At 46.1% G+C, this 24449-nt stretch overlaps 8 non-coding genes across 8 annotated transcripts; all 8 read left to right on the top strand.

The window, feature by feature from the left end:
* Positions 1–427: 427 nt before the first annotated feature.
* On the top strand, positions 428–499 carry TRNAW-CCA (transfer RNA tryptophan (anticodon CCA)). Its single transcript has one exon. It is a non-coding gene; the product is annotated as a tRNA-Trp (tRNA).
* Positions 500–1905: 1406 nt separating this feature from the next.
* TRNAW-CCA (transfer RNA tryptophan (anticodon CCA)) lies at positions 1906–1977 on the top strand. Its single transcript has one exon. It is a non-coding gene; the product is annotated as a tRNA-Trp (tRNA).
* A 3080-nt stretch (positions 1978–5057) lies between these two features.
* TRNAW-CCA (transfer RNA tryptophan (anticodon CCA)) lies at positions 5058–5129 on the top strand. The gene has a single exon. It is a non-coding gene; the product is annotated as a tRNA-Trp (tRNA).
* Positions 5130–7912: 2783 nt separating this feature from the next.
* Positions 7913–7984, top strand: TRNAW-CCA (transfer RNA tryptophan (anticodon CCA)). Its single transcript has one exon. It is a non-coding gene; the product is annotated as a tRNA-Trp (tRNA).
* Positions 7985–9390: 1406 nt separating this feature from the next.
* Positions 9391–9462, top strand: TRNAW-CCA (transfer RNA tryptophan (anticodon CCA)). The gene has a single exon. It is a non-coding gene; the product is annotated as a tRNA-Trp (tRNA).
* A 3080-nt stretch (positions 9463–12542) lies between these two features.
* On the top strand, positions 12543–12614 carry TRNAW-CCA (transfer RNA tryptophan (anticodon CCA)). The gene has a single exon. It is a non-coding gene; the product is annotated as a tRNA-Trp (tRNA).
* A 2786-nt stretch (positions 12615–15400) lies between these two features.
* On the top strand, positions 15401–15472 carry TRNAW-CCA (transfer RNA tryptophan (anticodon CCA)). Its single transcript has one exon. It is a non-coding gene; the product is annotated as a tRNA-Trp (tRNA).
* A 2038-nt stretch (positions 15473–17510) lies between these two features.
* TRNAW-CCA (transfer RNA tryptophan (anticodon CCA)) lies at positions 17511–17582 on the top strand. The gene has a single exon. It is a non-coding gene; the product is annotated as a tRNA-Trp (tRNA).
* Positions 17583–24449: the final 6867 nt, after the last annotated feature.

Genomic DNA, 24449 nt, shown 5'->3' with positions numbered 1-24449 from the left:
GAATTCGATGGCGACACGGTAGCACGTCTGACTCCAGATCAGAAGGTTGCGTGTTCGAATCACGTCCGGGTAAAAGTCTCTTTTTATTATTTTCATCTATCTGTCTATCTACTTATTTGTCTGTCTACAATGACTCTTCTCTTTAGCTGTGCTTCCTCGACAGAAGGCCAAGCAAAACATGCTACCACGTGTGTGCGAACGGCCACACTAAACGGACTCGGTGGCGACACGTTAGCGTGTCTGACTACAGATCAGAATGTTGCGAGTTTGAATCACGTCTGGATCACATTTCCTTTTTTCTTATTTTCATCAATCTGTCTATCTACTTATTTGTCTGTCTACAATGACTTGTCTCTTTACCTGTGCTTCATCGACAGAAGGCCGAAAAAACATGCTACCACGTGTGTGCGAACGGCTACCCTAAGTGGACTCAGTGGCGCAACGGTAGCGCGTCTGACTCCAGATCAGACGGTTGCGTGTTCGAATCACGTCGGGGTCAAATTCTCTTTTTTATTGTTTTCAACTATCTGTCTACCTATTTGTCTGTCTACAATGACTTCTCTCTTTACCTATGCTTCATCTACAGAAGGCCGAGCAATACATGCTAGTGCGTTTGTGCGAACGGCTACACTAAGTCAACTCGGTGGCGACCCGGTAGGACGTCTGACTCCAGATCAGAAGGTTGCGTGTTCGAATCACGTCGATGTCAAGTTCTCTCTTTTGTTATTTTCATCTATCTGTCTATCTACTTATTTGTCTGTCTACAATGACTTGTCTCTTTACCTGTGCTTTATCGACAGAAGGCCGAGCAAAACATGCTACCACGTGTGCGCGAACAATTACTCTAAGCGGACTCAGTGGCGCAACTTTAGCACGTCTGACTCCAGATCAGAAGGTTGCGTGTTCGAATCAAGTCTGGGTCAAAATCTTTTTTTATTATTTTCATCTGTCTATCCACTTATTTGTCTGTCTACAATGACTTGTCTCTTTACCTGTGCTTCATCGACAGAAGGCCGAGCGAAACATGCTACCGCGTGTGTACGAACGGCTTCACTAAGTGTACTTGGTGGCGATACGATAGCACGTCTGACTCCAGATCACAAGGTTGCGTGTTCGAATCGCGTCCGGGTCAAATTTTCTTTCTTATTATTTTCATCTGTCTATCTACTTATTTGTCTGTCTACAACGACTTGTCTCTTTACCAGTGCTGCATCGACAGAAGGCCGAGCAAAATATGCTATCGCGTGTGTGCGTACGGCTACACTAAGTGGACTCGGTGGCAACCCGGTAGCACGTCTGACTCCAGATCGGAAGGTTGCGTGTTCGAATCACGTCCGGGTCAAGCTCTCTTTTTATTATTTTCATCTGTCTATCTTCTTATTTGTCTGTCTACAATGACATGTCTCTTTACCTGTGCTTCATCGACAGAAGGCCGAGCTAATCATGCTACCGCGTGTGTGCGAACGGCTACCGTAGACGGATTCGATGGCGACAAGGTAGCACGCCTGACTCCAGATCAGAAGGTTGCGTGTTCGAATCACGTCCGGGTAAAAGTCTCTCTTTATTATTTTCATCTATCTGTCTATCTACTTATTTGTCTGTCTACAATGACTCTTCTCTTTTGCTGTGCTTCCTCGACAGAAGGCCGAGCAAACCATGCTACCACGTGTGTGCGAACGGCCACCCTAAACGGACTCGGTGGCGACATGTTAGCATGTCTGACTACAGATCAGAAGGTTGCGAGCTTGAATCACGTCTGGATCAAATTTCCTTTTTTCTTATTTTCATCATTCTGTCTATCTACTTATTTGTCTGTCTACAATGACTTGTCTCTTTACCTGTGTTTCATCGACAGAAGGCCGAAAAAACATGCTACCACGTGTGTGCGAATGGCTACCCTAAGCGGACTCGGTGGTGCAACGGTAGCGCGTCTGACTCCAGATCAGAAGGTTGCGTGTTCGAATCACGTCGGGGTCAAATTTTCTTTTTATTGTTTTCAACTATCTGTCTACTTATTTGTCTGTCTACAATTACTTCTCTCTTTACCTATGCTTCATCGTCAGAAAGCCGAGCAATACATGCTACTGCGTGTATGCGAACGGCTACACTAAGTCAACTCGGTGGCGACCCGTTAGGATGTCTGACTCCAGATCAGAAGGTTGCGTGTTCGAATCACGTCGATGTGAAGTTCTCTCTTTTGTTATTTTCATCTATCTGTCTATCTACTTATTTGTCTATCTACAATGACTTGTCTCTTTACCTGTGCTTCATCGACAGAAGGCCAAGAAAAACATGCTACCACGTGTGTGCGAAGGGCTGCCCTGAGCGGACCCGCAGGTGCAACGGTAGCGCGTCTGACTTCAGATTAGTAGGTTAAATGTTCGAATCACGTCCGGGTCAAATTCTCTTTTTATTATTTTCATCTATCTGTCTATCTACTTATTTGTCTGTCTAAAATGACTTGTCCCTTTACCTGTGCTTCATCGACATAAGGCCGTGCAAAACGTGCTACCACGTGTGTGCGAATGGCTACCCTAAGCGGACTTGGTGGCGCAACTTTAGCACGTCTGACTCCAGATCAGAAGGTTGCGTGTTCGAATCAAGTCCGGGTCAAATTCTTTTTTTATTATTTTCATCTGTCTATCCACTTATTTGTCTGTCTACAATGACTTGTCTCCTTACCTGTGCTTCATCGACAGAAGGCCGAGCAAAACATGCTACCGCGTCTGTGCGAACGGCTACACTAAGTGTACTCGGTGGCGATACTGTAGCACATCTGACTCCAGATCACAAGGTTGCGTGTTCGAATCACGTCCGGGTCAAATCCTCTTTTTTATTATTTTCATCTATCTGTCTACCTATTTGTCTGTCTACAATGACATGTCTCTTTACCTGTGCCTCATCGACAAAAGGCCGAGCAAATCATGCTACGGCTACCCTAGACGGATTCGATGGCGACACGGTAGCACGTCTGACTCCAGATCAGAAGGTTGCGTGTTCGAATCACGTCCGGGTAAAAGTCTCTCTTTATTATTTTCATCTATCTGTCTATCTACTTATTTGTCTGTCTACAATGACTCTTCTCTTTAGCTGTGCTTCCTCGACAGAAGGCCGAGCAAAACATGCTGCCACGTGTGTGCGAACGGCTGCCCTAAGCGGTCTCGGTGGCGCAACTTTAGCACGTCTGACTCCAGATCAGAAGGTTGCGTGTTCTAATCACGTCCGCGTCAAATTCTCTTTTTAGTATATTCATCTATCTGTCTATCTACTTATTTGTCTATCTGCAATGACTTGTCCCTTTACCTGTGCTTCATCGACAGAAGGCCGAGCAAAACATGCTACAGCGCGTGTGCGAACAATTACTCTAAGCGGACTCAGTGGCGCAACTTTAGCACGTCTGAATCCAGATCAGAAGGTTGCGTGTTCGAATCAAGTCCGGTTCAAATTCTTTTTTTTTATTATTTTCATCTGTCTATCCACTTATTTGTCTGTCTACAATGACTTGTCTCTTTACCTGTGCTTCATCGACAGAAGGCCGAGCAAAACATGCTACCGCGTGTGTGCTAACGGCTACACTAAGTGTACTCGGTGGCGATACGGTAGCACGTCTGACTCCAGATCACAAGGTTGCGTGTTCGAATCAGGTCTGAGTCAAATCCTCTTTTTTATTATTTTCATTTATCTGTCTATCTACTTATCTGTATGTCTACAATGACTTGTCTCTTTACCTGTGCTTCATCGACAGAAGGCCGAGCAAAACATGCTACCACGTGTGTGCGAATGGTTACCTAACGGACTCGGTGGCGACACGGTAGCACGTCTCACTCCAGATCAGAAGGTTGCGTGTTCGAATCACGTCCGGGTCAAATTCTCTTTTTTATTACTTTCATCTGTTTAACTTTTTATTTGTCTGTCTACGATGACTTGTCTTTTTACCTGTGCTTCATCGACAGAAGGCCGAGCGAAACATGCTACCGCGTGTGTACGAACGGCTTCACTAAGTGGATCGGTGGCGACACTTTAGCACGTCTGTCTCCATATCAGAAGGTTGCGTGTTCGAATCACGTCCGGGTCAAATTCTCTTTTTTCCTATTTTCTTCTATTTGTCTATCTACTTATTTGTCTGTGTACAATGACTTGTCTCGTTACCTGTGCTTCATCGACAGAAGGCCGAGCAAAACAAGCTACCGCGTATGTGCGAACGGCTACGCTAAGTGGATTCGGTGGCGACACGGTAGCGCGTCTTACTACGGATCAGAGGGTTGCGCGTTCGAATCACGTCCGTGTTAAGTTCTCGTTTTTGTTATTTTCATCTGTCTATCTACCCCTTTGTCTGTCTACAACGACTTGTTTCTTTACCTGTGCTTCATCGATAGAAGGCCGAGCAAAACATGCTACCACGTGTGTGCGAACGGCTACCCTAAGTGGACTCGGTGGCGAACTGTTAGCGCGTCCGACTCCAGATCAGAAGGTTGCGTGTTCGTATCGCGTCCGGGTCAAATTCTCTTTCTTATTGTTTTCATCTGTCTATCTACTTATTTGTCTGTCTACAAAGACTTGTCTCTTTACCTGTGCTGCATTGACAGAAGGCCGAGCAAAACGTGCTACCGCGTGTGTGCGAACGGCTACAAAAAGTGGACTCGGTGGCGACACGGTAGCACGTCTGACTCCAGATCAGAGGGTTGCGTTTTCGAATCACCTCCGTGTTAGGTTCTCTTTTTTATTATTTTCATGTATCTGTCTATCTACGTATTTGTCTGTCTAACACGACTTGTCTCTTTACCTGTGCTTCATCGATAGAAGGCCAAGCAAAACATGCTACCACGTGTGTGCGAACGGCTACCCTAAATGGACTCGGTGGCGAACTGTTAGCGCGTCCGACTCCAGATCAGAAGGTTGCGTGTTCGAATCGCGTCCGGGTCAAATTTTCTTTCTTATTATTTTCATCTGTCTATCTACTTATTTGTCTGTCTACAACGACTTGTCTCTTTAACAGTGCTGCATCGACAGAAGGCCGAGCAAAACATGCTACCACGTGTGTGCGAACGGCTACCCTGGACTCGGTAGCGCAACGGTAGCGCGTCTGACTCCAGATCAGAAGGTTGCGTGTTCGAATCACGTCCGGGTCAAGTTCTTTTTTTATTATTTTCATCTCTCTATCTGCTTATTTGTCTGTCTACAATGACATGTCTCTTTACCTGTGCTTCATCGACAGAAGGCCGAGCTAATCATGCTACCGCGTGTGTGCGAACGACTACACTAAGTCAACTCGGTGGCGACCCGGTAGGACGTCTGACTCCAGATCAGAAGGTTGCGTGTTCGAATCACGTCGATGTGAAGTTCTCTCTTTTGTTATTTTCATCTATCTGTCTATCTACTTATTTGTCTGTCTACAATGACTTGCCTCTTTACCTGTGCTTCATCGACAGAAGGCCAAGCAAAACATGCTACCACGTGTGTGCGAACGGCTGCCCTGAGCGGACTCGGAGGTGCAACGGTAGCGCGTCTGACTCCAGATCAGTAGGTTGCGTGTTCGAACCAAGTCCGGGTCAAATTCTCTTTCTTATTGTTTTCATCTGTCTCGGTGGCGATACGGTAGCACATCTGACTTCAGATCACAAGGTTGCGTGTTCGAATCACGTCCGGGTCAAATCCTCTTTTTTATTATTTTCATCTATCTGTCTATCTACTTATCTGTATGTCTACAATGACTTGTCTCTTTACCTGTGCTTCATCGACAGAAGGCCGAGCAAAACATGCTACCACGGGTGTGCGAATGGTTACCTAAAGGACTCGGTGGCGACACGGTAGCACGTCTGACTCCAGATCAGAAGGTTGCGTGTTCGAATCACGTCCGGGTCAAATTCTCTTTTTTATTATTTTCATCTGTTTATCTTTTTATTTGTCTGTCTACGATGACTTGTCTCTTTACCTGTGCTTCATCGACAGAAGGCCGAGCAAATCATGCTACCGCGTGTGTGCGAACGACTACCCTAAGCGGATTCGATGGCGACACGGTAGCACGTCTGACTCCAGATCAGAAGGTTGCGTGTTCGAATCACGTCCGGGTAAAAGTCTCTTTTTTATTGTTTTCATCTATCTGTCTATCTACTTATTTGTCTGTCTACAATGACTCTTCTCTTTACCTGTGCTTCATCGATATAAGGCCGTGCAAAACATGCTACCACGTGTGGGCGAACGGCTACCCTAAGCGGACTCGGTGGCGCAACTTTAGCACGTCTGACTACAGATCAGAAGGTTGCGTGTTCTAATCACGTCCGCGTCAAATTCTCTTTTGAGTACTTTCATCTATCTGTCTATCTACTTATTTGTCTATCTGCAATGACTTGTCCCTTTACCTGTGCTTCATCGACAGAAGGCCGAGCAAAACATGCTACCACGTGTGTGCGAGTGGTTACCTAACGGACTCGGTGGCGACACGGTAGCACGTCTGACTCCAGATCAGAAGGTTGCGTGTTCGAATCACGTCCGGGTTATCTTCTCTTTTTTATTATTTTTATCTGTTTAACTTTTTATTTGTCTGTCTACGATGACTTGTCTCTTTACCTGTGCTTCATCGACAGAAGGCTGAGCGAAACATGCTACCACGTGTGTACGAACGGCTTCACTATGTGGACTCGGTGGCGATACGGTAGCACGTCTGTCTCTATATCAGAAGGTTGCGTGTTCGAATCACGTCCGGGTCAAATTCTCTTTTTTCTTATTTTCATCTATTTGTCTATCTACCTATTTGTCTGTGTACAATGACTTGCCTCGCTACCTGTGCTTCATCGACAGAAGGCCGAGCAAAACAAGCTACCGCGTGTGTGCGAACGGGTACGCTAAGTGGATTCGGTGGCGACACGGTAGCGCGTCTTACTACGGATCAGAGGGTTGCGTGTTCGAATCACGTCCGTGTTAAGTTCTCGTGTTTGTTATTTTCATCTGTCTATCTACTTATTTGTCTGTCTACAATGACTTGTCTCTTTACCTGTGCTGCATCGACAGAAGGCCGAGCAAAACATGCTACCGCGTGTTTGCGAACGGCTACACAAAGTGGACTCGGTGGCGACACGGTAGCACGTCCGACTCCAGATCAGAGGGTTGCGTGTTGGAATCACGTTCGTGTTAGGTTCTCTTTTTTTTATTTTCATCTATCTGTCTATCTACTTATTTGTCTGTCTACAACGACTTGTCTCTTTACCTGTGCTTCATCGATAGAAGGCCGAGCAAAACATGCTCCCACGTATGTGCGAACGGCCTCCCTAAACGGACTCGGTGGCGACACGGTAGCACGTCTGACTCCAGATCAGAAGGTCGCGAGTTTGAATCACGTCAGGGTCAAATTCGCTTATTTATTATTTTCATCTATCTGTGTATCTACACTTTTGTCTGTCTACAAAGACTTGTCTCTTTACCTGTGGTTCATCGACACAAGGCCGAGCAAATCATGCTACCGCGTGTGTGCGAACGGCTACCCTAAGCGAATTCGATGGCGACACGGTAGCACGTCTGACTCCAGATCAGAAGGTTGCGTGTTCGAATCACGTCCGGGTAAAAGTCTCTTTTTATTATTTTCATCTATCTGTCTATCTACTTATTTGTCTGTCTACAATGACTCTTCTCTTTAGCTGTGCTTCCTCGACAGAAGGCCAAGCAAAACATGCTACCACGTGTGTGCGAACGGCCACACTAAACGGACTCGGTGGCGACACGTTAGCGTGTCTGACTACAGATCAGAATGTTGCGAGTTTGAATCACGTCTGGATCACATTTCCTTTTTTCTTATTTTCATCAATCTGTCTATCTACTTATTTGTCTGTCTACAATGACTTGTCTCTTTACCTGTGCTTCATCGACAGAAGGCCGAAAAAACATGCTACCACGTGTGTGCGAACGGCTACCCTAAGTGGACTCAGTGGCGCAACGGTAGCGCGTCTGACTCCAGATCAGACGGTTGCGTGTTCGAATCACGTCGGGGTCAAATTCTCTTTTTTATTGTTTTCAACTATCTGTCTACCTATTTGTCTGTCTACAATGACTTCTCTCTTTACCTATGCTTCATCTACAGAAGGCCGAGCAATACATGCTAGTGCGTTTGTGCGAACGGCTACACTAAGTCAACTCGGTGGCGACCCGGTAGGACGTCTGACTCCAGATCAGAAGGTTGCGTGTTCGAATCACGTCGATGTCAAGTTCTCTCTTTTGTTATTTTCATCTATCTGTCTATCTACTTATTTGTCTGTCTACAATGACTTGTCTCTTTACCTGTGCTTTATCGACAGAAGGCCGAGCAAAACATGCTACCACGTGTGCGCGAACAATTACTCTAAGCGGACTCAGTGGCGCAACTTTAGCACGTCTGACTCCAGATCAGAAGGTTGCGTGTTCGAATCAAGTCTGGGTCAAAATCTTTTTTTATTATTTTCATCTGTCTATCCACTTATTTGTCTGTCTACAATGACTTGTCTCTTTACCTGTGCTTCATCGACAGAAGGCCGAGCGAAACATGCTACCGCGTGTGTACGAACGGCTTCACTAAGTGTACTTGGTGGCGATACGATAGCACGTCTGACTCCAGATCACAAGGTTGCGTGTTCGAATCGCGTCCGGGTCAAATTTTCTTTCTTATTATTTTCATCTGTCTATCTACTTATTTGTCTGTCTACAACGACTTGTCTCTTTACCAGTGCTGCATCGACAGAAGGCCGAGCAAAATATGCTATCGCGTGTGTGCGTACGGCTACACTAAGTGGACTCGGTGGCAACCCGGTAGCACGTCTGACTCCAGATCGGAAGGTTGCGTGTTCGAATCACGTCCGGGTCAAGCTCTCTTTTTATTATTTTCATCTGTCTATCTTCTTATTTGTCTGTCTACAATGACATGTCTCTTTACCTGTGCTTCATCGACAGAAGGCCGAGCTAATCATGCTACCGCGTGTGTGCGAACGGCTACCGTAGACGGATTCGATGGCGACAAGGTAGCACGCCTGACTCCAGATCAGAAGGTTGCGTGTTCGAATCACGTCCGGGTAAAAGTCTCTCTTTATTATTTTCATCTATCTGTCTATCTACTTATTTGTCTGTCTACAATGACTCTTCTCTTTTGCTGTGCTTCCTCGACAGAAGGCCGAGCAAACCATGCTACCACGTGTGTGCGAACGGCCACCCTAAACGGACTCGGTGGCGACATGTTAGCATGTCTGACTACAGATCAGAAGGTTGCGAGCTTGAATCACGTCTGGATCAAATTTCCTTTTTTCTTATTTTCATCATTCTGTCTATCTACTTATTTGTCTGTCTACAATGACTTGTCTCTTTACCTGTGTTTCATCGACAGAAGGCCGAAAAAACATGCTACCACGTGTGTGCGAATGGCTACCCTAAGCGGACTCGGTGGTGCAACGGTAGCGCGTCTGACTCCAGATCAGAAGGTTGCGTGTTCGAATCACGTCGGGGTCAAATTTTCTTTTTATTGTTTTCAACTATCTGTCTACTTATTTGTCTGTCTACAATTACTTCTCTCTTTACCTATGCTTCATCGTCAGAAAGCCGAGCAATACATGCTACTGCGTGTATGCGAACGGCTACACTAAGTCAACTCGGTGGCGACCCGTTAGGATGTCTGACTCCAGATCAGAAGGTTGCGTGTTCGAATCACGTCGATGTGAAGTTCTCTCTTTTGTTATTTTCATCTATCTGTCTATCTACTTATTTGTCTATCTACAATGACTTGTCTCTTTACCTGTGCTTCATCGACAGAAGGCCAAGAAAAACATGCTACCACGTGTGTGCGAAGGGCTGCCCTGAGCGGACCCGCAGGTGCAACGGTAGCGCGTCTGACTTCAGATTAGTAGGTTAAATGTTCGAATCACGTCCGGGTCAAATTCTCTTTTTATTATTTTCATCTATCTGTCTATCTACTTATTTGTCTGTCTAAAATGACTTGTCCCTTTACCTGTGCTTCATCGACATAAGGCCGTGCAAAACGTGCTACCACGTGTGTGCGAATGGCTACCCTAAGCGGACTTGGTGGCGCAACTTTAGCACGTCTGACTCCAGATCAGAAGGTTGCGTGTTCGAATCAAGTCCGGGTCAAATTCTTTTTTTATTATTTTCATCTGTCTATCCACTTATTTGTCTGTCTACAATGACTTGTCTCCTTACCTGTGCTTCATCGACAGAAGGCCGAGCAAAACATGCTACCGCGTCTGTGCGAACGGCTACACTAAGTGTACTCGGTGGCGATACTGTAGCACATCTGACTCCAGATCACAAGGTTGCGTGTTCGAATCACGTCCGGGTCAAATCCTCTTTTTTATTATTTTCATCTATCTGTCTACCTATTTGTCTGTCTACAATGACATGTCTCTTTACCTGTGCCTCATCGACAAAAGGCCGAGCAAATCATGCTACGGCTACCCTAGACGGATTCGATGGCGACACGGTAGCACGTCTGACTCCAGATCAGAAGGTTGCGTGTTCGAATCACGTCCGGGTAAAAGTCTCTCTTTATTATTTTCATCTATCTGTCTATCTACTTATTTGTCTGTCTACAATGACTCTTCTCTTTAGCTGTGCTTCCTCGACAGAAGGCCGAGCAAAACATGCTGCCACGTGTGTGCGAACGGCTGCCCTAAGCGGTCTCGGTGGCGCAACTTTAGCACGTCTGACTCCAGATCAGAAGGTTGCGTGTTCTAATCACGTCCGCGTCAAATTCTCTTTTTAGTATATTCATCTATCTGTCTATCTACTTATTTGTCTATCTGCAATGACTTGTCCCTTTACCTGTGCTTCATCGACAGAAGGCCGAGCAAAACATGCTACAGCGCGTGTGCGAACAATTACTCTAAGCGGACTCAGTGGCGCAACTTTAGCACGTCTGAATCCAGATCAGAAGGTTGCGTGTTCGAATCAAGTCCGGTTCAAATTCTTTTTTTTTATTATTTTCATCTGTCTATCCACTTATTTGTCTGTCTACAATGACTTGTCTCTTTACCTGTGCTTCATCGACAGAAGGCCGAGCAAAACATGCTACCGCGTGTGTGCTAACGGCTACACTAAGTGTACTCGGTGGCGATACGGTAGCACGTCTGACTCCAGATCACAAGGTTGCGTGTTCGAATCAGGTCTGAGTCAAATCCTCTTTTTTATTATTTTCATTTATCTGTCTATCTACTTATCTGTATGTCTACAATGACTTGTCTCTTTACCTGTGCTTCATCGACAGAAGGCCGAGCAAAACATGCTACCACGTGTGTGCGAATGGTTACCTAACGGACTCGGTGGCGACACGGTAGCACGTCTCACTCCAGATCAGAAGGTTGCGTGTTCGAATCACGTCCGGGTCAAATTCTCTTTTTTATTACTTTCATCTGTTTAACTTTTTATTTGTCTGTCTACGATGACTTGTCTTTTTACCTGTGCTTCATCGACAGAAGGCCGAGCGAAACATGCTACCGCGTGTGTACGAACGGCTTCACTAAGTGGATCGGTGGCGACACTTTAGCACGTCTGTCTCCATATCAGAAGGTTGCGTGTTCGAATCACGTCCGGGTCAAATTCTCTTTTTTCCTATTTTCTTCTATTTGTCTATCTACTTATTTGTCTGTGTACAATGACTTGTCTCGTTACCTGTGCTTCATCGACAGAAGGCCGAGCAAAACAAGCTACCGCGTATGTGCGAACGGCTACGCTAAGTGGATTCGGTGGCGACACGGTAGCGCGTCTTACTACGGATCAGAGGGTTGCGCGTTCGAATCACGTCCGTGTTAAGTTCTCGTTTTTGTTATTTTCATCTGTCTATCTACCCCTTTGTCTGTCTACAACGACTTGTTTCTTTACCTGTGCTTCATCGATAGAAGGCCGAGCAAAACATGCTACCACGTGTGTGCGAACGGCTACCCTAAGTGGACTCGGTGGCGAACTGTTAGCGCGTCCGACTCCAGATCAGAAGGTTGCGTGTTCGTATCGCGTCCGGGTCAAATTCTCTTTCTTATTGTTTTCATCTGTCTATCTACTTATTTGTCTGTCTACAAAGACTTGTCTCTTTACCTGTGCTGCATTGACAGAAGGCCGAGCAAAACGTGCTACCGCGTGTGTGCGAACGGCTACAAAAAGTGGACTCGGTGGCGACACGGTAGCACGTCTGACTCCAGATCAGAGGGTTGCGTTTTCGAATCACCTCCGTGTTAGGTTCTCTTTTTTATTATTTTCATGTATCTGTCTATCTACGTATTTGTCTGTCTAACACGACTTGTCTCTTTACCTGTGCTTCATCGATAGAAGGCCAAGCAAAACATGCTACCACGTGTGTGCGAACGGCTACCCTAAATGGACTCGGTGGCGAACTGTTAGCGCGTCCGACTCCAGATCAGAAGGTTGCGTGTTCGAATCGCGTCCGGGTCAAATTTTCTTTCTTATTATTTTCATCTGTCTATCTACTTATTTGTCTGTCTACAACGACTTGTCTCTTTAACAGTGCTGCATCGACAGAAGGCCGAGCAAAACATGCTACCACGTGTGTGCGAACGGCTACCCTGGACTCGGTAGCGCAACGGTAGCGCGTCTGACTCCAGATCAGAAGGTTGCGTGTTCGAATCACGTCCGGGTCAAGTTCTTTTTTTATTATTTTCATCTCTCTATCTGCTTATTTGTCTGTCTACAATGACATGTCTCTTTACCTGTGCTTCATCGACAGAAGGCCGAGCTAATCATGCTACCGCGTGTGTGCGAACGACTACACTAAGTCAACTCGGTGGCGACCCGGTAGGACGTCTGACTCCAGATCAGAAGGTTGCGTGTTCGAATCACGTCGATGTGAAGTTCTCTCTTTTGTTATTTTCATCTATCTGTCTATCTACTTATTTGTCTGTCTACAATGACTTGCCTCTTTACCTGTGCTTCATCGACAGAAGGCCAAGCAAAACATGCTACCACGTGTGTGCGAACGGCTGCCCTGAGCGGACTCGGAGGTGCAACGGTAGCGCGTCTGACTCCAGATCAGTAGGTTGCGTGTTCGAACCAAGTCCGGGTCAAATTCTCTTTCTTATTGTTTTCATCTGTCTCGGTGGCGATACGGTAGCACATCTGACTTCAGATCACAAGGTTGCGTGTTCGAATCACGTCCGGGTCAAATCCTCTTTTTTATTATTTTCATCTATCTGTCTATCTACTTATCTGTATGTCTACAATGACTTGTCTCTTTACCTGTGCTTCATCGACAGAAGGCCGAGCAAAACATGCTACCACGGGTGTGCGAATGGTTACCTAAAGGACTCGGTGGCGACACGGTAGCACGTCTGACTCCAGATCAGAAGGTTGCGTGTTCGAATCACGTCCGGGTCAAATTCTCTTTTTTATTATTTTCATCTGTTTATCTTTTTATTTGTCTGTCTACGATGACTTGTCTCTTTACCTGTGCTTCATCGACAGAAGGCCGAGCGAAACATGCTACCGCGTGTGTACGAACGGCTTCACTAAATGGACTCGGTGGCGACACGGTAGCACGTCCGACTCCAGATCAGAAGGTTGCGGGTTCGAATCACGTTCGGGTCAAGTTCTCTTTTTTACTATTTTCATCTATCTGTCTATCTACTTACTTGTCTGTCTACAATGACTCTTCTCTTTAGGTGTGCTTCATCGACAGAAGGCCGAGCAAATCATGCTACCATGTGTGTGCGAGAGGCTGCCCTGAGCGGACTCGGAGGTGCAACGGTAGCGCGTCTTACTCCAGATCAGTAGGTTAAATGTTCGAATCACGTCCGGGTCAAATTCTCTTTTTTATTATTTTCATCTAATTGTCTATCTACCTATTTGTCTGTCTACAATGACTTGTCTCGTTACCTGTGCTTCATCGACAGAAGGCCGAGCAAAACAAGCTACCGCGTGTGTGCGAACGGCTACGCTAAGTGGATTCGGTGGCGACACGGTAGCGCGTATTACTCCAGACCAGAGGGTTGCGTGTTCGAATCACGTCAGTGTTAAGTTCTCGTTTTTGTTATTTTCATCTGTCTATCTACCTCTTTGTCTGTGTACAACGACTTGTTTCTTTACCTGTGCTTCATCGATAGAAGGCCGAGCAAAACATGCTACCACGTGTGTGCGAACGGCTACTCTAAGTCGACTCGGTGGCGAACTGTTAGCGCGTCCGACTCCAGATCAGAAGGTTGCGGGTTCGAATCACGTTCGGGTCAAGTTCTCTTTTTTACTATTTTCATCTATCTGTCTATCTACTTATTTGTCTGTCTACAATGACTCTTCCCTTTAGGTGTGCTTCATCGACAGAAGGCCGAGCAAATCATGCTACCACGTGTGTGCGAACGGCTACACAAAGTGGACTCGGTGGTGACACAGTAGCACGTATGACTCCAGATCAGAAGGTTGCGGGTTCGAATCACGTTCGGGTCAACTTCTCTTTTTTACTATTTTCATCTATCTGTCTATTTACTTATTTTTCTGTCTACAATGTCTCTTCTCTTTATGTGTGCTTCATCGACAGAAGGCCGAGCAAATCATGCTACCACGTGTGTGCGAACAGCTACCCTAAACGGACGCGGTGGCGACACGGTAGCACGTCTGACTCCAGATCAGAAGGTTGCGAGTTTGAATCACGTCCGGGTCAAATTTGTTTTTTTATTATTTTCATCTATCTGTCTATCTACTTATTTGTCTGTCTAACGACTTGTTTCTTTACCTGTGCTTCATCGATAGAAGGCCGAGCAAAACATGCTACCACGTGTGTGCGAACGGCTACCTCAGTGGACTCGGTGGCGAACTGTTAGCGCGTCCGACTCGAGATCAGTAGGTTGCGTGTTCGAATCGCGTCCGGGTCAAATTTTCTTTGTTATTATTTTCTTCTGTCTATCTACTTATTTGTCTGTCTAAAATGACTTGTCTCTTTAACCTGTGCTGCATCGACAGAAGGCCGAGCAAAACATGCTACCGCGTGTGTGCGAACGGCTATACAAAGTGGACTCTGTGGTGACACAGTAGCACGTCTGACTTCAGATCAGAAGGTTGCGGGTTCGAATCACGTTCGGGTCAAGTTCTCTTTTTTACTATTTTCATCTATCTGTCTATCTACTTATTTGTCTGTCTACAATGACATGTCTCTTTACCTGTGCTTCATCGACAGAAGGCCGAGCTAATCATGCTACCGCGTGTGTGCGAACGGCTACCGTAGACGGATTCGATGGCGACAAGGTAGCACGTCTGACTCCAGATCAGAAGGTTGCGTGTTCTAATCACGTCCGCGTCAAACTCTCTCTTTGGTATTTTCATCTATCTGTCTATCTACTTATTTCTCGGTCTGCAATGACTTGTCCCTTTACCTGTGCTTCATCGACAGAAGGCCGAGCAAAACATGCTACCGCGTGTGTGCGAACGGTTACTCTAAGCGGACTCAGTGGCGCAACTTTAGCACGTCTGACTCCAGATCAGAAGGTTGCGTGTTCGAATCACGTCTGGGTCAAATCCTCTTTTTTATTATTTTCATCTATCTGTCTATCTACTTATTTGTCTGTCTAACGACTTGTTTCTTTACCTGTGCTTCATCGATAGAAGGCCGAGCAAAACATGCTACCACGTGTGTGCGAACAGCTACCTCAGTGGACTCGGTGGCGAACTGTTAGCGCCTCCGACGCGAGATCAGAAGGTTGGGTGTTCGAATCGCGTCCGGGTCAAATTCTCTTTCTTATTATTTTCATCTGTCTATCTACTTATTTGTCTGTCTACAATGACTTGTCTCTTTACCTATGCTGCATCGACAGAACGCCGATCAAAACATGCTACCGCGTGTGTGCGAACGGCTACACAAAGTGGACTCGGTGGTGACACAGTAGCACGTCTGACTCCAGATCAGAAGGTTGCGGGTTCGAATCACGTTCGGGTCAAGTTCTCTTTTTTACTATTTTCATCTATCTGTCTATCTACTTATTTGTCTGTCTACAATGACTTTTCTCTTTATGTGTGCTTCATCGACAGAAGGCCGAGCAAATCATGCTACCACGTGTGTGCGAACAGCTACCCTAAACGGACGCGGTGGCGACACGGTAGCACGTCTGACTCCACATCAGAAGGTTGCGAGTTTGAATCACGTCCGGGTCAAATTCGCTTATTTATTATTTTCATCTATCTGTGTATCTACTTATTTGTCTTGTCTACAATGACTCTTCTCTTTAGCTGTGCTTCCTCGATAGGAGGCCAAGCAAAACATGCTACCGCGTGTGTGCGTACGGCTACACTAAGTGGATTCGGTGGCGACACGGTAGCGCGTCTTACTCCAGATAAGAGGGTTGCGTGTTCGAATCACGTCCGTGTTAAGTTCTCGTTTTTGTTATTTTCATCTGTCTATCTACCTCTTTGTCTGTTTACAACGACTTGTTTCTTTACCTGTGCTTCATCGATAGAAGGCCGAGCAAAACATGCTACCACGTGTGTGCGAACGGCTACCTCTGTGGACCCGGTGGCGAACTGTTAGCGCGTCCGACTCGAGATCAGAAGGTTGCGTGTTCGAATCGCGTCCGGGTCAAATTCTCTTTCTCATTATTTTCATCTGTCTATCTACTTATTTGTCTGTCTACAATGACTTGTCTCTTTACCTGTGCTGCATCGAAAGAAGGCCGAGCAAAACATGCTACCGCGTGTGTGCGAAAGGCTACACAAAGTGGACTCGGCGGTGACACAGTAGCACGTCTGACTCCAGATCAGAAGGTTGCGGGTTCGAATCACGTTCGGGTCAAGTTCTCTTTTTTACTATTTTCTTCTATCTGTCTATCTACTTATTTGTCTGTCTACAATGACTCTTCTCTTTATGCGTGCTTCATCGACAGAAGGCCGAGCAAATCATGCTACCACGTGTGTGCGAACGGCTACCCTAAACGGACGCGGTGGCGACACGGCAGCACGTCTGACTCCAGATCAGAAGGTTGCGTGTTCGAATCGCGTCCGGGTCAAATTCTCTTTTTATTATTTTCATCTATCTACCTATTTGTCTGTCTACAATGACTTGTCTCTCTACCAGTGCTGCATCGACAGAAGGCCGAGCAAAGCATGCTACCGCGTGTGTGCTTACGGCTACACTAAGTGGACTCGGTGGCAACCCGGTAGCACGTCTGACTCCAGATTGGAAGGTTGCGTGTTCGAATAATGTCCGGGTCAAGCTCTCTTTTTATTATTTTTATCTGTTTATCTACTTAGTTGTCTGTCTACAATGACTCTTCTCTTTAGCTGTGCTTCCTCGACAGGAGGCCAAGCAAAACATGCTACCACGTGTGTGCGAACGGCCACACTAAACGGACTCGGTGGCGACATGTTAGCATGTCTGACTACAGATCAGAAGGTTGCGAGTTTGAATCACGTCTGGATCAAATTTTCTTTTTTCTTATTTTCATCAATCTGTCTATCTACTTATTTGTCTGTCTACAATGACTTGTTTCTTTACCTGTGCTTCATCGACAGAAGGCCGAAAAACCATGCTACCACGTGTGTGCGAATGGCTATCCTAAGCGGACTTGGTGGCGCAGTGGTAGCGCGTCTGACTCCAGATCAGAAGGTTGCGTGTTCGAATCACGTCGGGGTCAAATTCTCTTTCTTATTATTTTCATCTGTCTATCTACTTATTTGTCTGTCTTCAATGACTTGTCTCTTTACCTGTGCTGCATCGACAGAAGGCCGAGCAAAACATGCTACGCGTGGGTGCGAACGGCTACACAAAGTGGACTCGGTGGCGACACGGTAGCACGTCTGACTCCAGATCAGAGGGTTGCGTGTTCGAATCACGTCCGTGTTAGGTTCTCTTTTTTATTATTTTCATCTATCTGTCTATCTACTTATTTGTCTGTCTACAACGACTTGTCTCTTTACCTGTGCTTCATCGATAGAAGGCCAAGCAAAACATGCTACCACGTGTGTGTGAACGGCTACCCTAAATGGACTCGGTGGCGAACTGTTAGCACATCCGACTCCAGATCAGAAGGTTGCGTGTTCGAATCGCGTCCGGGTCAAATTCTCTTTTTATTATTTTCATCTGTCTATCTACTTATTTGTCTGTCTACAATGACTTGTCTCTTTACCAGTGCTGCATCGACAGAAGGCCGAGCAAAACATGCTACCGCGTGTGTGTGTACGGCTACACTAAGTGGACCGGTGGCAACGCGGTAGCACGTCTGACTCCAGATCGGAAGGTTGCGTGTTCGAATCACGTCCGGGTCAAGCTCTCTTTTTATTATTTTCATCTGTCTATCTACTTATTTGTCTGTCTACAATGACATGTCTCTTTACCTGTGCTTCATCGACAGAAGGCCGAGCAAATCATGCTACCGCGTGTGTGCGAACGGCTACCCTAAGCGGATTCGATGGCGACACGGTAGCACGTCTGACTCCAGATCAGAAGGTTGAGTGTTCGAATCACGTCCGGGTAAAAGTCTCTCTTTATTATTTTCATCTATCTGTATACCTACTTATTTGTCTGTCTACAATGACTCTTCTCTTTAGCTGTGCTTCCTCGACAGAAGGCCGAGCAAAACATGCTACCACGTGTGTGCGAACGGCCACCCTAAACGGACTCGGTGGCGACATGTTAGCATGTCTGACTACAGATCAGAAGGTTGCGAGCTTGAATCACGTCTGGATCAAATTTCCTTTTTTCTTATTTTCATCATTCTGTCTATCTACTTATTTGTCTGTCTACAATGACTTGTCTCTTTACCTGTGCTTCATCGACAGAAGGCCGAAAAAACATGCTACCACGTGTGTGCGAACGGCTACCCTAAGCGGACTCGGTGGCGCAACGGTAGCGCCTCTGACTCCAGATCAGAAGGTTCCGTGTTCTAATCACGTCCGCGTCAAATTCTCTTTTTAGTATTTTCATCTATCTGTCTATCTACTTATTTGTCTATCTGCAATGACTTGTCCCTTTACCTGTGCTTCATCGACAGAAGGCCGAGCAAAACATGCTACAGCGTGTGTGCGAACAATTACTCAAAGCGGACTCAGTGGCGCAACTTTAATTTGATTGATATGTGGGGTTTAACGTCCCAAAACCACTCTATGATTACGAGAGACGCCGTAGTGGAGGGCTACGGAAATTTAGACCACCTGGGGTTCTTTAACGTGCACCCAAATCTGAGCACACGGGCCTACAACATTTCCGCCTCCATCGGAAATGCAGCCGCCGCAGCCGGGATTCGAACCCGCGCCCAGCGGGTCAGCAGCCGAGTACCTTAGTCACTAGACCACCGCGGCGGGGCGTGGCGCAACTTTAGCACGTCTGACTCCCGATCAGAAGGTTGCGTGTTCGAATCAAGGCTGGGTCAAATTCTTTTTTTTATTATTTTCATCTGTCTATCCACCTCTTTGTCTGTCCACAATGACTTGTCTCTTTACCTGTGCTTCATCGACAGAAGGCCGAGCAAAACATGCTACCGCGTAAGTGCGAAGGGCTACACTAAGTGTACTCGGTGGCGATACGGTAGCACGTCTGACTCCAGATCACAAGGTTGCGTGTTCGAATCAGGTCCGGGTCAAATCCTCTTTTTTATTATTTTCATCTATCTGTCTATCTACTTATCTGTATGTCTACAATGACTTGTCTCTTTACCTGTGCTTCATCGACAGAAGGCCGAGCAAAACATGCTACCACGTGTGTGCGAATGGTTACCTAACGGACTCGGTGGCGACACGGTAGCACGTCTGACTCCAGATCAGAAGGTTGCGTGTTCGAATCACGTCCGGGTACAATTCTCTTTTTTATTATTTTCATCTGTTTAACTATTTATTTGTCTGTCTACGATGACTTGTCTCTTTACCTGTGCTTCATCGACAGAAGGCCGAGCGAAACATGCTACCGCGTTTGTACGAACGGCTTCTCTAAGTGGACTCGGTGGTAACACGGTAGCACGTCTGTCTCCAGATCAGAAGGTTGCGTGTTCGAATCACGTCCGGGTACAATTCTCTTTTTTATTATTTTCATCTGTTTAACTATTTATTTGTCTGTCTACAATGACTTGTCTCTTTACCTGTGCTGCATCGACAGAAAGCCGAGCAAAACATGCTACCGCGTGTGTTCGAACGGCTACACAAAGTGGACTCGGTGGCGACACGGTAGCACGTCTGACTCCAGATCAGAGGGTTGCGTGTTCGAATCACTTCCGTGTTAGGTTCTCTTTTTTATTATTTTCATCTATCTGTCTATCTACTTATTTTTCTGTCTACAGCGACTTGTCTCTTTACCTGTGCTTCATCGATAGAAGGCCAAGCAAAACATGCTACCACGTGTGTGGGAACGGCTACCCTAAATGGACTCGGTGGCGAACTGTTAGCACGTCCGACTCCAGATCAGAAGGTTGCGTGTTCGAATCGCGTCCGGGTCAAATTCTCTTTTTAATCTTTTCATCTGTCTATCTACTTATTTGTCTGTCTACAATGACTTGTCTCTTTACCAGTGCTGCATCGACAGAAGGCCGAGCAAAACATGCTACCGCGTGTGTGCGAACGGCTACACAAAGTGGACTCGGTGGCGACACGGTAGCACGTCTGACTCCAGATCAGAGGGTTGCGTGTTCGAATCACTTCCGTGTTAGGTTCTCTTTTTTATTATTTTCATCTATCTGTCTATCTACTTATTTTTCTGTCTACAGCGACTTGTCTCTTTACCTGTGCTTCATCGACAGAAGGCCGAAAAAACATTCTACCACGTGTGTGTGAACGGCTACCCTAAATGGACTCGGTGGCGAACTGTTAGCACGTCCGACTCCAGATCAGAAGGTTGCGTGTTCGAATCGCGTCCCGGTCAAATTCTCTTTTTATTAATTTCATCTGTCTATCTACTTATTTGTCTGTCTACCATGACTTGTCTCTTTGCCAGTGCTGCTTCGACAGAAGGCCGAGCAAAACATGCTACCGCGTGTGTGCGTACGGCTACACTAAGTGGACTCGTATCAACCCGGTAGCACGTCTGACTCCAGATCGGAAGGTTGCGTGTTCGAATCACGTCCGGGTCAAGCTCTCTTTTTATTATTTTCATCTGTCTATCTACTTATTTGTCTGTCTACAATGACATGTCTCTTTACCTGTGCTTCATCGACAGAAGGCCGAGCAAATCATGCTACCGCGTGTGTACGAACGGCTACCCTAAGCGGATTCGATGGCGACACGGTAGCACGTCTGACTCCAGATCAGAAGGTTGCGTATTCGAATCACGTCCGGGTAAATGTCTCTCTTTATTATTTTCATCTATCTGTATATCTACTTATATGTCTGTCTACAATGACTCTTCTCTTTAGCTGTGCTTCCTCGACAGAAGGCCGAGCAAAGCATGCTACCACGTGTGTGTGAACGGCCTCCCTAAACGGACTCAGTCACGACATGTTAGCATGTCTGACTCCAGATCTGAAGGTTGCGAGTACGAATCACGTCTGGATCAAATTTCCTTTTTTCTTATTTGCATCAATCTGTCTATCTACTTACTTGTCTGTCTACAATGACTTGTCTCTTTACCTGCGCTTCATCGACAAAAGTCCGAGAAAACATGCTACCGCGTGTGTGCGAACTGCTCCACAAAGTGGACTCGGCGGTGACACAGTAGCACGTCTGACTCCAGATCAGAAGGTTGCGGGTTCGTATCACGTTCGGGTCAAGTTCTCTTTTTTACTATTTTCATCTATCTGTCTATCTACTTATTTGCCTGTCTACAATGACTCTTCTCTTTATGTGTGCTTCATCGACAGAAGGCCGAGCAAATCATGCTACCACGTGTGTGCGAACGGCTACCCTAAACGGACGCGGTGGCGACATGGCAGCACGTCTGACTCCAGATCAGAAGGTTGCGTGTTCGAATCGCGTCCGGGTCAAATTCTCTTTTTAATATTTTCATCTGTCTATCTACTTATTTGTCTGTCTACAATGACTTGTCTCTTTACCAGTGCTGCATCGACAGAAGGCCGAGCAAAACATGCTACCGCGTGTGTGCGTACGGCTACACTAAGTGGACTCGGTGGCAACCCGGTAGCACGTCTAACTCCAGATCGGAAGGTTGCGTGTTCGAATCACGTCCGGGTCAAGCTCTCTTTTTATTATTTTCATCTGTTTATCTACTTATTTGTCTGTCTACAATGACTCTTCTCTTTAGCTGTGCTTTTCGACAGGAGGCCAAGCAAAACATGCTACCACGTGTGTGCGAACGGCCACACTAAACGGACTCGGTGGCGACATGTTAGCGTGTCTGACTACAGATCAGAAGGTTGCGAGTTTGAATCACGTCTGGATCAAATTTCCTTTTTTCTTATTTTCATCAATTTGTCTATCTACTTATTTGTCTGTCTACAGTGACTTGTCTCTTTACCTGTGCTTCATCGATAGAAGGCCAAGCAAAACATGCTACCACGTGTGTGTGAACGGCTACCCTAAATGGACTCGGTGGCGAACTGTTAGCACGTCCGACTCCAGATCAGAAGGTTGCGTGTTCGAATCACGTCCGGGTCAAATTCTCTTTTTTATTATTTTCATCTGTTTAACTATTTATTTGTCTGTCTACGATGACTTGTCTCTTTACCTGTGCTTCATCGACAGAAGGCCGAGCGAAACATGCTACCGCGTGTGTACGAACGGCTTCACTAAGTGGACTCGGTGGTAACACGGTAGCACGTCTGTCTCCAGATCAGAAGGTTGCGTGTTCGAATCACGTCCGGGTCAAATTCGCTCTTTTCTTAGTTTCATCTATTGGTCTATCTACTTATTTGTCTGTGTACAATGACTTGTCTCGTTACCTGTGCTTCATCGACAGAAGGCCGAGCAAAACAAGATACCGCGTGTGTGCGAACGGCTACGCTAAGTGGATTCGGTGGCGACACTGTAGCGCGTCTTACTACGGATCAGAGGGTTGCGTGTTCGAATCACGTCCGTGTTAAGTTCTCGTTTTTGTTATTTTCATCTGTCTAACTACCTCTTTGTCTGTCTACAAGCACTTGTTTCTTTACCTGTGCTTCATCGATAGAAGACCGAGCAAAACATGTTACCACATGTGTGCGAACGGCTACCCTAAGTGGACTCGGTGGCGAACTGTTAGCGCGTCCGACTCCAGATCAGAAGGTGGCGTGTTCGTATCGCGTCCGGGTCAAATTCTCTTTCTTATTATTTTCATCTGTCTATATACTTATTTGTCTGTCTACAATGACTTGTCTCTTTACCTGTGCTGCATCGACAGATGGCCGAGCAAAACATGCTACCGCGTGTGTGCGAACGGCTACACAAAGTGGACTCGGTGGCGACACGGTAGCACGTCTGACTCCAGATCAGAGGGTTGCGTGTTCGAATCACGTCCGTGTTAGGTTCTCTTTTTTATTATTTTCATCTATCTGTCTATCTACTTATTTTTCTGTCTACAGCGACTTGTCTCTTTACCTGTGCTTCATCGATAGAAGGCCAAGCAAAACATGCTACCACGTGTGTGGGAACGGCTACCCTAAATGGACTCGGTGGCGAACTGTTAGCACGTCCGACTCCAGATCAGAAGGTTGCGTGTTCGAATCGCGTTCGGGTCAAATTCTCTTTTTAATATTTTCATCTGTCTATCTACTTATTTGTCTGTCTACGATGACTTGTCTCTTTACCAGTGCTGCATCGACAGAAGGCCGAGCAAAACATGCTACCACGTGTGTGCGTACGGCTACACTAAGTGGACTCGGTGGCAACCCGGTAGCACGTCTGACTCCAGATCGGAAGGTTGCGTGTTCGAATCACGTCTGGGTCAAGCTCTCTTTTTATTATTTTCATCTGTCTATCTACTTATTTGTCTGTCTACAATGACATGTCTCTTTACCTGTGCTTCATCGACAGAAGGCCGAGCAAATCATGCTACCGCGTGTGTGCGAACGGCTACCCTAAGCGGATTCGATGGCGACACGGTAGCGCGTCTGACTCCAGATCAGAAGGTTGCGTGTTCTAATAACGTCCACGTCAAAGTCTCTTTTAAGTATTTTCATCTATCTGTCTATCTACTTATTTGTCTATCTGCAATGACTTGTCCCTTTACCTGTGCTTCATCGACAGAAGGCCGAGCAAAACATGCTACAGCGTGTGTGCGAACTATTACTCTAAGCGGACTCAGTGGCGCAACTTTAGCACGTCTGACTCCAGATCAGAAGGTTGCGTGTTCGAATCAAGTCTGGGTCAAATTCTTTTTTTTTATTATTTTCATCCGTCTATCCACTTATTTGTCTGTCTTCAATGACTTGTCTCTTTACCTGCGCATCATCGACAGAAGGCCGAAAAAACATGCTACCACGTGTGTGTGAACGGCTACCCTAAATGGACTCGGTGGCGAACTGTTAGCACGTCCGACTCCAGATCAGAAGGTTGCGTGTTCGAATTGCGTCCGGGTCAAATTCTCTTTTTATTAATTTCATCTGTCTATCTACTTATTTGTCTGTCTACAATGACTTGTCTCTTTA

This window comes from Rhipicephalus microplus, chromosome 5 (genome assembly GCF_043290135.1).
Source record: "Rhipicephalus microplus isolate Deutch F79 chromosome 5, USDA_Rmic, whole genome shotgun sequence".
Taxonomy (NCBI): domain Eukaryota; kingdom Metazoa; phylum Arthropoda; class Arachnida; order Ixodida; family Ixodidae; genus Rhipicephalus; species Rhipicephalus microplus.
The sequence above is the reverse complement of the archived record's forward strand: the minus strand, read 5'-3'. Positions and strand labels throughout refer to the sequence as shown.